Source organism: Taudactylus pleione, unplaced genomic scaffold (genome assembly GCF_031769625.1).
Source record: "Taudactylus pleione unplaced genomic scaffold, aTauple2 ptg001186l, whole genome shotgun sequence".
Taxonomy (NCBI): Eukaryota; Metazoa; Chordata; class Amphibia; order Anura; family Myobatrachidae; genus Taudactylus; species Taudactylus pleione.
The window spans coordinates 301,642-314,505 of record NW_028285587.1 but is presented as its reverse complement, the minus strand read 5'-3'; positions in this window follow the sequence as shown (position 1 = coordinate 314,505).

Here is a 12,864-nt window from a genome sequence, read left to right as displayed (position 1 = left end):
AAGATTACTATTCTCACTGCGCTTGTCCCTGAGGGACAGATGTACTAAGCTGTGAAAAGTTATACACTGGAAAGTGATAAACAGCCAACAACTCAGCTGCTAACTGTCATGTTTCAGGCTGTTTTAGAAAAATGATAGTTAGGAGCTTATTGGCTGGTAGTTTATCACTGTCCAGCTAATCACTTTCCAGAGCTTAGTACATTTGGAGCAAAGTGTTCGAGTGCACAGCTTCCCCGTTTCACAGTTACATTTTATCCACAAGTCTTTAAATGATAAAATTGTCTTAGCAATGAAAGATACTTTTATGGGAATAGAACATCTGTCTAATTTTGGATGAACTAACCACTATGAAGATGAAAAGTTAACCATATCATTCAGTTTTTACATATTTATGTCCAATTTATACATATACCCAGAGTGCAGTTTTCTTTAACTCGTGAACGAACTTTCTAAAAATAAATGCTCCCCACTCCAATTAACTAATGTAGTTGGGGTAGGGTTGGATTTAGGCACTAAGGGACAGAGGGCCTGATTTAGACCCGCTCGCGAGCACATAGCGCTCGGAACTGGGTCGATGGTTGGCCATTGCGCAAGCATGGCATGCGCGTGCACGAGCCCCGGAGCGAGTGAGAATTCACTCATTCTGGGGCTCGCTACAAAACGGGATGGCTGTCGATGTTGATCAACAGCTCGATCTGTTTTGTAGGGGGGGTGGCTGGACAAACAGGTGTTCCTTAAGGAACGCCTGCCATTTGTGGGCGGCCCTACTGACATCACAAGTGATGTTAGTAGTGGACTTCCTGCTCTATTAGAGGAGGAAGTCCACTCGGGCTTACGGTAGACGAGACCCTACCACAAGGATCTCGTCGCAAGCCTGATGATCACGACCATCGCCAGGCCACTCGGAAAATCTGTGGGTGGTCACTCACAGCTAAGCGGGTGGCCTAGAGGCAGATTTTTTTTTTTTTTAAATCCATCCTGATTCAGAGCGAGCTCTCACAAATAGTAAAGCACCTCTGAATCAGGCCCAGAGTTAGGTATAGGGTATGGTGAGTGTTAGGTTAACTGTACTTACTAGGTGAGATTTTAGGCTCTAACACTAAAAAATGAGGGTTAGAGTAATGAGAGGGTGAGGCATATAATATTGACCAAAATGTGTAGTAATGTTTGCATTGTAATTCTGACTAACTATTTCAATCACAACCATAATGGACAAAACACTGCTTTAAATTTTATAGCTTAAAAAGTAATTATAATCAATAATTATTCAATGTCTCTACTAAGTAAATACATTGTACATTTTGGTTAAACATGCATACCTGTGTCCAACATGGTTATTGCCGCGTCCTCTGTCCTTGGTTCACTTTTGCTGTCATGTTCTTCCTCAACAAAAGAAACTCTTCTTTTTATCTCTTCTCCTGTGTATATATATATATATATATATATATATATATATATATATATTAGGGATGTGCAGGCTCGGTTCTACTCGGTTCCATTCGGTTCTTTTTACCGGATCTTATTGGGTTTCAGCTGTCACGAGTTTTGGATAGCCAATAAGATTCGGTAAAAAGAACCGAACGGAACCGAGTAGAACCGAGCCTGCACATCCCTAATATATATATATATATATATACAGCACAGCAAGCGGCACTCGAAGACTTTGTAGACAAATTTAATGTGTCATCAATTTGTCTACAAAGTCTCCGAGTGCTGCTTGCTGTGCTGTTTATATGGTGGGGACTTGTTCTCTGTTCTCAGGAAGGCACCAGAGCATTTCCCTTATTAACCTTTTGAGTGCCGGATCACTACTGTAGGTATATATATATATATATATATGTATATATATATATATTTATTTTTAAATCATTTAATAATAATTTTATGTATAACGTTCAAAATTTTTTAAAGCAAAGTAAATAACTATATTATTTACTTCCATTTTTGATGGTGTACATTGCATGTTTCTTTTATTGTAATTGTTTCCTTCTTTGTTGGTCTGTTTTTTTTACTGCTCTTCTTTGGCGTTCCTATACAATAACCACAATAAAAATTGGACATTTAGTTCTGACAATTACAAGTCTTAAACCTCACTACTTATAAAAACAGAAAAAAATAACCAAATAATCATTTTAAATTACATACATACGTAAATACATACCTTGTGAGCTATTGCCTGGAACTTCTTCCTCCCTGACCATATCGAACTGTGTCTGTATCTTCTTTTCCCATTCTTTCTCCAGGTCATTTCCATCTTGGATTTTGGTATTAGTTGCCCTTTTACAGTCACGAAGCCTCTTCTTGCATTTTTACGGTGTGCGTTCTGTTTTACCGACTGAAGAAACGGCTTGCAAAGTCTTTTCCCATGTTGAATCTTTGAATTTGTGGTGCATGTTTTTTGCCTGTGAACCAAAAAGCAGAGAGGTGTGAAGAATTACCTGGTCGATGAGGGTCTCTGTTTGCCTTGTGCTGAAATTCGGGGCTCTCTGCCTTGATCCTTCATCTTCGGACTCATCTTCATCATGTGAAACATTGACAGTCTCGATTGTTGAGGTGTCTTGGTTTGCTTCTTCTGGACCGATCCTCCTCTGGTCATGCTCATTCTTCTTGTGTCCTCACCTCCTCGGACATGGTTTAAATAGCTATATATAATTATTTAAAGACTTACTCAAACAAAAAAAATGAAATTACTAGTCAAGCAATTTCAAAATTACACATACACGTTTATAAAGTATAAAGGCCTTAAACAAGGTAAATCAGGTTGTGTACTGGATCACGGAAAACAAGGCAAGTGCTCTGGATCACAGACCAGGAATACTCAGTGGCATCCTACACGTCTAAAGTTATTTAACAAATCCCCTTCCACTAACCTTTAATAACCTTACATCAATACGTAACCCTTCACTTCACCCTTGTGATTAACCCTACCCCACAAAAGTTAACAGTTTAATTTGACATAACTGGATTGTAGCCGCAGTTATACTGGCGGCAACATTCAGGCTCCATAATGGTGAGCGTTGGTATGATGTGATCCTGATACAAAATTACATCCTGTTAAAAATAAATATATTTATATCCCTTAAAAGTGATGAAAAAATAATGCAATATCAAACATTAAATATATGTAACAAACTAAACTTATTATTATAAATGTTTTCAAAATTTAAAATGTTGAACTTATAACGTTGTTTACTACACTAATTACTTAATGCATTTTATACAGGTCATGTTTTAAGGATATCCATGGTTTCACTACCTGTCTAAGTTAAGCATTATCAAATTCTTCATTATGTATTTTCTTTAAACTAGGACTGTTAGATTGGCTTGAGGATTGAGGGCTTCTTTTAAACAGACGGCACCCTGGCCTTCAGTATTACAACTACATTGCATTTCAAATATATACATTCATCCAATTATAAATGTATATCTCTCCCATGTTACCAGGCATGCATCTGTGCAGTACACGTTTTGCAAGTGCTAAAGGTGTATTAAGATTATTGTTGTACCAAAATCTAAATTTATTTTTAAACTTTTATAATTTTAAAAAATAAAAATAAATTGTTTTCTCAATACCATATTTTTGGATACATGCATTAGATTATCTATAAACACACACACTAATCAATAATCCCAGCAACAATAGGAACAAAGAATATTAATTTAGATATTATATAGACCATTGATTATAAAACTGGGTCACCACATAATACACATTTTCTATCTCACACATCAGGTGCACATCTGTGTTCATTAAATTGACACATTTTAAATGATCCATAGGTATAGCTAATTATGGGGTCTATTTACTAAGCATTGTTAGGAGACAGAGTGAAAAGTGATAAGGTGCAAGCCAATCAGCTCCTAACTGCCATTTCACAGGCTGTGTTTGAAAAATGATAGTTGGGAGCTGATTGGCTGGCACCTTATCACTTTCTTATCATTTTTCACTCTGTCTCCGACATTAGAATGCGAAAAAGAGGCCAGATCGAATGAAGTCAGTCTGGCATACTTCTGTATCTGTGGGTGGGAGGGGCATGTTAGATTTAGGCAGTCCTGGGGTGAATTATTGTTATTCAACCCCGGTAGGGGGGGACTTTGGGTCAGACACCACCCCTGGAGTTTTAAGGTTAGGCACCCTAAGGGATGGTTAGAGTTAGGGGGGTGGAGGGTTAGGGTACGTAACAGCCGGCATTGGGATCTCTTGTCGGGATTTGAACCGTCATCTTCACAGCCGTTGGCCTTAGTGGGACGAACAAGGTTTAGGAAAACGGGGGAGGGGTTAGGATCAAAATCATTGTGACTAACCCTGTATGTACAGCTGCCTGGATTATCCATCTAGAATACGAAGGATATGCATGGTTTAGCGGTTTAGAGACTGGAAGATGACGGATATCGTTAGCCGTCTACAACATGTTGGATATATATATTTAGATGCCTATCTGAAGTCCACAATGGGGATTTAGGTGTTGGAATATAGACCCCGATGGCATCATGGGCACAGGTTTATTATCTACATTCCACACATACACAGACTTGTGTGTACTGTAGGTGCAAAACAGGTAACATATGTCAGGTGTTTTGTAATTAAACACAACCAAATTATAAAAATTATACTGATTCACCTATACTTTGTCCACATACCTTGCATTACTTATTTAATCCTAGAAAAAGATGGTGGCTACGGTAATAAAATATAATGCTGCTTTTTTTAAACAAACAAACAAACAAAAAAATTGGAGTATGATTGACATTTTAAATATAATCATAATAAATAAGTATTAAAATATAAATATATATTTTAAACTAAGTGTACATTTAAAAAAAAACAAGCCAAAGCAGTAGTAAAATCAAAAGTCATTTATTTAGTATTGATACCTTTGGCAATATTCTGTAAAGTGTAACTTCCTTAATATGTAGATTTTAAAGTGAAGAAATTAAGTTATAATCACATTATGAAAGAAAATAAACAATCTAAGAACTCAAGAATAACACAGGTAAACTTTTACTTAACATATGCAGAAAAGTGCGGCAGATTTATGCTATATTTTAGCATTAAAATAAATATTTAAGGTTTCAAATTGTGTGCAATGCCTCTTAGAAATGTCATTGTGTCCACTGTATCTCTAGTGTGGATGCAATTCTGCAATGCTCTTTAGTGACATTTTCTTTACGTGGAGGGGTTTTAAACACATTGGCTACAACTCTTTCGCACTGAATTATTGTATTGCGCTGTTCCTTGATTAGATGTGTAATCAGATTATAAATTCCCAAATTTTTGTGTCCTAGAATATTGTTCCAGCAGTGATGCCAACCTTCTCATTTATTTTGTGTTCTGGTTATACCCAGATCATTATTATACTGCTACCGACCAAATTGATGGGGGACAAGTTGGAGGGATTCTGGCTGAGTTGCTCCTCGTTCCTGTTCGTGTTTTGCCAAGTACATAATTTTCCTCAGAGTATTGAAGTACTGGTTGAGCATTAGCAGGCATCTGAGTTTTTCATTCAATGAAGGCAGATGGGATTTCACTTTCTGTCAAGAAAGCAAGTGCTTGTAAATGTCTAATTTTTAATGAAAATTCATGGTCTGACCCATATTGTTCTGTATGTTTTTCCAAATATTTTGGGATAAGTGGAAAAGACAGCATTTGTGTACACTGCTTCCAAACTCATTCTTAGCTGCATGAATGGTACCCAATTCCAAGTCAGTCATGATATATTGTGGCTCCAGTTGGATTTCATTTTCATCTGCAAAATCCTGCAAATCCCCCAAAAATTGCTTGTAGCATTCCAGGGATGTGCTGGAGAGTAAACCATACACCAAAGGTAGGAATCTTTGGGAGGACTCATCTGTCCCAACCATGGCATGAATAGTGTATAATTGATGGAAAAGAGTGGGGCAGGTATTAAAAGTCCTGTCCATAATCCAGTATGGCGCCTCTTGAAGTTTAATTAAGTTCTCTACTGTACAAAACAAAAATATTCTGTTACCAGAAAAGCTTGTATCTTTAGCCAGGAAAACAGCACCATCAATTTCTCTTAAATTTTGGGGCACATTTATATCTGTCAAAGACTGGGCTTCTGTAGGTAAATCCTCTCTTCTGGCCCTTTTTATAACTTGCCTCAAAGCATCTGGATCAGGCATGGCAATAGCACTGATAGTTGACATTTCTGTGGTGACATTCTGAATTATTTGTGCAGGAGATTCTGTTGTACATCTTGCCCTTTGTTTCAGAGCAGCTCTGGCGATTACTACATGTCTGAATGGCATGAGGAGGATGATTGTGCTCTCCATGTGAACGCACTGCGGGTTATCCAAAATCAATGGTACTGGCATATGACGAACAGTAGCCACTTCTTTCTCCACACAATTCCAATAAGAAATGTCACCTCTCGTCTTGTTTTTAGCAACAAATATCCATGTATGTATAAAATATACCTCCCTTTTGTGATGGAACAAGCTTGCAGGAGGGTTGCTGTTGTTGTTCCATTTTTAGGTTGTTAAAATCCATGACCAACTCCAAAGCAAAATGTTCTAGTTTGGACTATTTGTGGTGGAAGGCGTGGTATTTATAGGTAGGCTGTAACTGACCAAATTATTCATAATCACATGCTCTAGAATTTAAATTCTATTGGATTTAATTAAAGTCCCTCCCTCTGGGTAAATATCGCAAAACCAGTAGATGGCTGGACAGGATCTTTTGGGCGGTATATTAGCTACATCCATGCCATGCATAAAATAATAATTAAAAAAAATCCACCTATTGTCTAACCCTTCACCTAATACTGCTACGCCACCATCCCATTTAAGGTCATTATTTAAAAATATTAAAAAGTCTATACTTTTTTATTTCAATTGGTTAATGAATATTAAACAATAAAGTTATACATATAGATATACTCCTAGTGGGATGTAACTAATACACCGGCGGAAAAGATTCTGCTGGTCTATATCCTGATGCCTAAAACACAAAACTGGAATTAAGTTATGGGTATAAATCCCGACATCTATATTTAGCTAGATGCCAAAATCCAGATTAACGGCATCCTTAACAAAAGTAAAATAAGTTAGCTGCATGGGGTGGAGAGGTTAGATAGGCAACCCCTCTTCAAGGATTAGGATACGTATCCCACATATACAGTATGTGTGTAATAGGTACAAATCCTGACAATGGAAGCCCAGCGGAGGTGAAGATCCCGATTGCTGAATAAGGTAAGTATACTAACCCTATTCTACACCCTAACCCTCCCTTCACCTAGCCAATCTCTAACCCTCCTGGGAGGGTGCCTCACCCTAAGTCTCCCCAGGAGCCCTGACACCTAACCCCCCCTGTGGATGTCTGCGACCGGCACCCGGTTTACCTTCATTTGGTATGCTGGGTGGCTGGCTCCCGGCATAGGTCTAATAACAGGCATCGGGATTTCGACGTCTGTCATTAGTACTTTGCAGGGATTAAACAGTTTGGGCATCTAACTTTCCATCTAATAAGGGACGGCTATTTTCAATTTTAGATGGGGTATGAAGGCGGACTCTCGCATTAGCCTAGGGTTAGCCATCTACATTGCCGTCTCTTACATGGCAGATCTGGACAGTTAATACGGGACTTAGTGACTCTTCTAACTGATGTCACTTGTTGGTTGTTTACTTATCGGTATTATGAGGATATGTATTGTCATAGTTATGGATGTGTTGAGATTAGGTTTGTCGTTATTTCATCTGCCGATATTTTGGTTTCTGATTATTATGATAATGAATGGATGTTATTTATTGTCGGTATTGTAAATATTGGTATAATAACAGTTTTAGGTGTGTCGATATTATTTTTGTTGGTATTTCAGTTGCCAATATTTTATAAACAAATTATTGTCATTTTAAAAGTCGGGGTATGTCGGAGTTCTGTTGGTAAATTAATTTGTCGGTAATTCAGTTGTCGGTTTTCTATCAAGGAATGTTAATGTCGATATTATATTTGTAGGTATTTTAACCTACTTACATTGTGGTTTTCGGTCTTTTGGGTTGTTGGATTTATTGCAATTTTGGTATTTCAACTTTGTGAGCATAATGAATTGTCGTTATTTCATTCATATCGAGTTTATAACCCATCTGTCTTGACGTTGGGGATAACAATATATTGGTATACTGATACTGTCTGGATTTTACATTTTGGTATAATGATTGTAGGTCTATGTTGAGTGTCTTCGTTACGGTGTTCGGTATTTTAACACAATTGGGATTCCACTGTGGCCAGGTTTAATGACGGTATTAGCTTTGTCAGCAAATAGTATCACACCCGGTATAAGAAATGTGAGTGGTATTAGCAGTCAGTGATGATGACGTACCTCACTTACACTGACAGTAGTGACACCAAACATGTATGGGTGTCTATGCAAATGGAAGATGGAAATCACATGTGTACTGTACTCACCACTATGCATACTCTGCCTCTCATATACAGGTACCATTAGCTGGTATAAGTAATGTTACTGGTATTAGCAGTCAGTGATGATGACGTACCTCACTTACACTGACAGTAGTGACACCAAACATGTATGGGTGTCTATGCAAATGGGAGATGGAAATCACATGTGTACCATACTCACCACTATGCATACTCTGCCTCTCATATACAGGTATCATTAGCTGGTATAAGAAATGTTACTGGTATTAGCAGTCAGTGATGATGGCGTACCTCACTTACACTGACAGTAGTGACACCAAACATGTATGTGTGTCTATGCAAATGGGAGATGGAAATCACATGTGTACTGTACTCACCACTATGCATACTCTGCCTCTCATATACAGGTATCATTAGCTGGTATAAGTAATGTTACTGGTATTGGCAGTCAGTGATGATGGCGTACCTCACTTACACTGACAGTAGTGATACCAAACATGTATGTGTGTCTATGCAAATGGGAGATGGTAATCACATGTGTACTGTACTCACCACTATGCATACTCTGCCTCTCATATACAGGTACCATTAGTTGGTATAAGTAATGTTACTGGTATTAGCAGTCAGTGATGATGGCGTACCTCACTTATACTGACAGTAGTGACACCAAACATGTATGTGTGTCTATGCAAATGGGAGATGGAAATCACATGTGTACTGTACTCACCACTATGTATACTCTGCCTCTCATATACAGGTATCATTAGCTGGTATAAGTAATGTTACTGGTATTAGCAGTCAGTGATGATGGCGTACCTCACTTACACTGACAGTAGTGATACCAAACATGTATGTGTGTCTATGCAAATGGGAGATGGAAATCACATGTGTACCATACTCACCACTATGCATACTCTGCCTCTCATATACAGGTATCATTAGCTGGTATAAGAAATGTTACTGGTATTAGCAGTCAGTGATGATGGCGTACCTCACTTACACTGACAGTAGTGACACCGAACATGTATGGGTGTCTATGCAAATGGAAGATGGAAATCACATGTGTACTGTACTCACCACTATGCATACTCTGCCTCTCATATACAGGTATCATTAGCTGGTATAAGTAATGTTACTGGTATTAGCAGTCAGTGATGATGGCGTACCTCACTTACACTGACAGTAGTGACACCGAACATGTATGTGTGTCTATGCAAATGGAAGATGGAAATCACATGTGTACAGTACTCACCACTATGTATACTCTGCCTCTCATATACAGGTATCATTAGCTGGTATAAGTAATGTTACTGGTATTAGCAGTCAGTGATGATGGCGTACCTCACTTATACTGACAGTAGTGACACCGAACATGTATGGGTGTCTATGCTAATTTTTTTAAACCAAAAGTAATATTAAAGTGATGCCTGACACATTATATATATATATATATATATATATATATATAAACAAAATGTGTTTCCCACTAGGTCTCATGCTCCCCCTGGAGTGAGGTGACCAGTGATGCTGTTAGGAATCACTAATATCAGATACAACTCTGGTATCTATAAACTAGATGGTGCAAACAAATGGTCTTCCCTCCTTCCAGGGTATCAGTATGCAGCTCCACCAGGCAGTCCCTCCTACAGCCAACACATTCCCAGATATTATCTCATTATCAAGGCATGGAGAGTAACTTCCAAAGTGCTCATTTTTATAGTTACAGTTTTCCTTTGTGTAATGGTGTCACTTGCAGTACCGGGTTTGCAGACTGGAAGTGGAGGTCCATCTTAATGTGTAAAATAAGCATCTTCAGGGGAGTGGGACAGTAGTGGCTGTATCATAGTGCCAGTCTCCTGATAGAAAAGTGATCTGGGGATCTCCAATGTAATAAAACACCCTGATTGGATTGGCGGAAGTGATGTCACCACGATACCGGAAATGAATAGGTCTGATATCGGAGGCATCTTCATGGAATTGTGTGATATGTAGTTTTCTCTTGTGCATGAGAATTAGGTCCCGCCATCTTTAGGGTGCTTTGTGCTAGAAAGAAACCTGGAAGGAAGTGTCAGCATCCACTGGTCAGGAAGTGGTGTTACTTGTCCTCCAGGGATCATGGGAAATGTAGTTCAATGAGCCATTTCTTTTGTTATCATACTGAAATTAGATCTGAGAGACAACTGAAGTATCTCCTACAATAAAATAGGCTAGACATTTATACATAGCTGTCAGGATGCGGCCTGGGATCGGCCGCTACTCACCTCCATGCCGGCGTCCTTGACTTAGGTGTTCAGTCACTGGGAGTGGTGGCTTAGTATTCTCCCTGGGGTCTGCTAAGATTCCGTGCGTGCATCCTGGTTCCCGTGGTGGCGGGCATGGGCTCAGCCATGTTGGTCCATATCACCTGACTAGTCTCTCTCAATGGTAGTCCTGCAGTTACTAAGCTGATCCTCTGATCCAATCGCCAACTACCTAATGGTATTTAACCTGACTCCAGGAACAGGAAGTTGCTGTTCAACTTTGCTTTTCCAGTGACTGTGTGTACCAGCTGTTGCAACTTTCCAAGTTCCACGATCTTTCCTACCAGTGTTATATCCTAGCATCTGGATTTGCTCCTAGCTTTATTCTGTTTATTACTAGTAACTCTTTCCGGGATCAGACTCCTCCAGTGATTTCTACAGTACTTGTCTCTGTGCTGAAATTCCAACACTAATCACTGTCTAATTCTCATGTGTATATGTCAGCACATGTCTCTGTGTTGACACCAGTTTAACTATTTCAGCACTAATCAGCATCTAATTCTCCTGTATATGTCAGCATCTGGCTCTATGCTGAAACTCCAATTTAACCTCAACTTTTGCTTCAGTTAACCCTCTTGTGTTTTCCCAGCATTTACCAGTTTCCCGTGTCTACTCCTGTACCATACACAAGCACTAGTTTCAGTTCCCTGTGTCTGGATTCACAAAGCACCTTCTGTTATCCCCATGACTGGATCTACAGTGTATAAAGTTCATTCTCCTGCCTCTGTGTTCCCTATAGTTACTTGTAATCTGTGACTATCTACAGTGTATCAAGTTCATTCTCCTGCCTCTGTGTTCCCTGTACAGTTACTTGTAGTCCATGACTGGAACTACAGTGTATCCAATTTACTCACCCGCATCTGTGTTCCCTGTACACTTACTTGTATTCTGTGACTGAATCTACAAAGTGTCTATGCACTAACCTGCATCTGAGTTATCTGAACAGTAATCTCCATTCCGTGACTGGATCTAGTGTCTTTACACTACCCTGCATCCAGATCTTCCAAGTAACCCAAAGCATCCAGTATCTGACCTTTCATTATCCCTCGTCACCCTCTACTATTCTGTGCTTGGATCTCCTGTGTCATTTCCTGGTGTAACCTGCCTCTGAATCCTGCAACATTTCATAGAGCATACCAGTGCATAATACACTCATTATACTAGTGTCAGTCCCTAGTCTCATCACTCCCAGGTACCTAACCAGAGGGCCGTGACCTGCTCACTCAGTGCGTCAAAGCATCAAAACCCAAATCCCAAGAGGAGGGGTCACTGTTGAAGACCACCAAGTGGGTTAGACTCCGCACCTCTGGTTAGGTCTAGGCAACACCTGGGACTGACCTTTATTGAGGGAACTAGTACTGTCACTTCTCTAGCTGCCTCCTAGCCATCCTATCCCTCCGGCTCCCTGCCCTCCATGGAGGAATTCCTTACACTGGATCATGACAGTAGATTTGCAAAGTTCTATACCCACGTCTGATGTGGTTTTTCTACTGATCACAGGATATGTGCAATAATTTATCATTTTGGGTAGGATCCTAAGGGTGAATGTAGCTTCAAGCCACTTGGGTGCTTATTTCCTACTGTCCATCCATTACCTGCAGTATATTTCCCTTGTATGCTGCAATATTTAGCAATGTCAGTGCTCACAGTGAAACCCCGCCTCCAGCGGCACGCAGCCGCATCTGAGGCAGGAACATGAGTGGGATCTGTGATAATGGCTGAGTCTGGATAGGTCGCAGAAATGCAACTTTTTTTAAAAAAAGTCATGAATTGTGATTGGAATCTGAAATCTGCAGCCCATTGTCGGGATTATTCTGTATATTACCCAGCACCATATATAACAAATGATAGAAATACTAAGTGCGTACTGTATTTGGAGGTAATATCATCAACTTAGATACTCATGTTACAAATAAAAATTATTCTATATTTAATTCATTTATTACAATATAAATAACATGTACACAATTGCAGGGTTTACAAAGATGAAAATAAGCTAAACAGTAGTACAATAACAATCCCCCGAATAACTAGTACACAGAATCAATACAATATGGTTATGTATAAAGTAATAGTCTTGCTTTCCTCACTCTACATTGTAACACAATATCAGACAATACTACAACTATACAATCACACTTACCCTAAACTGTAGCTGGGCAGAAA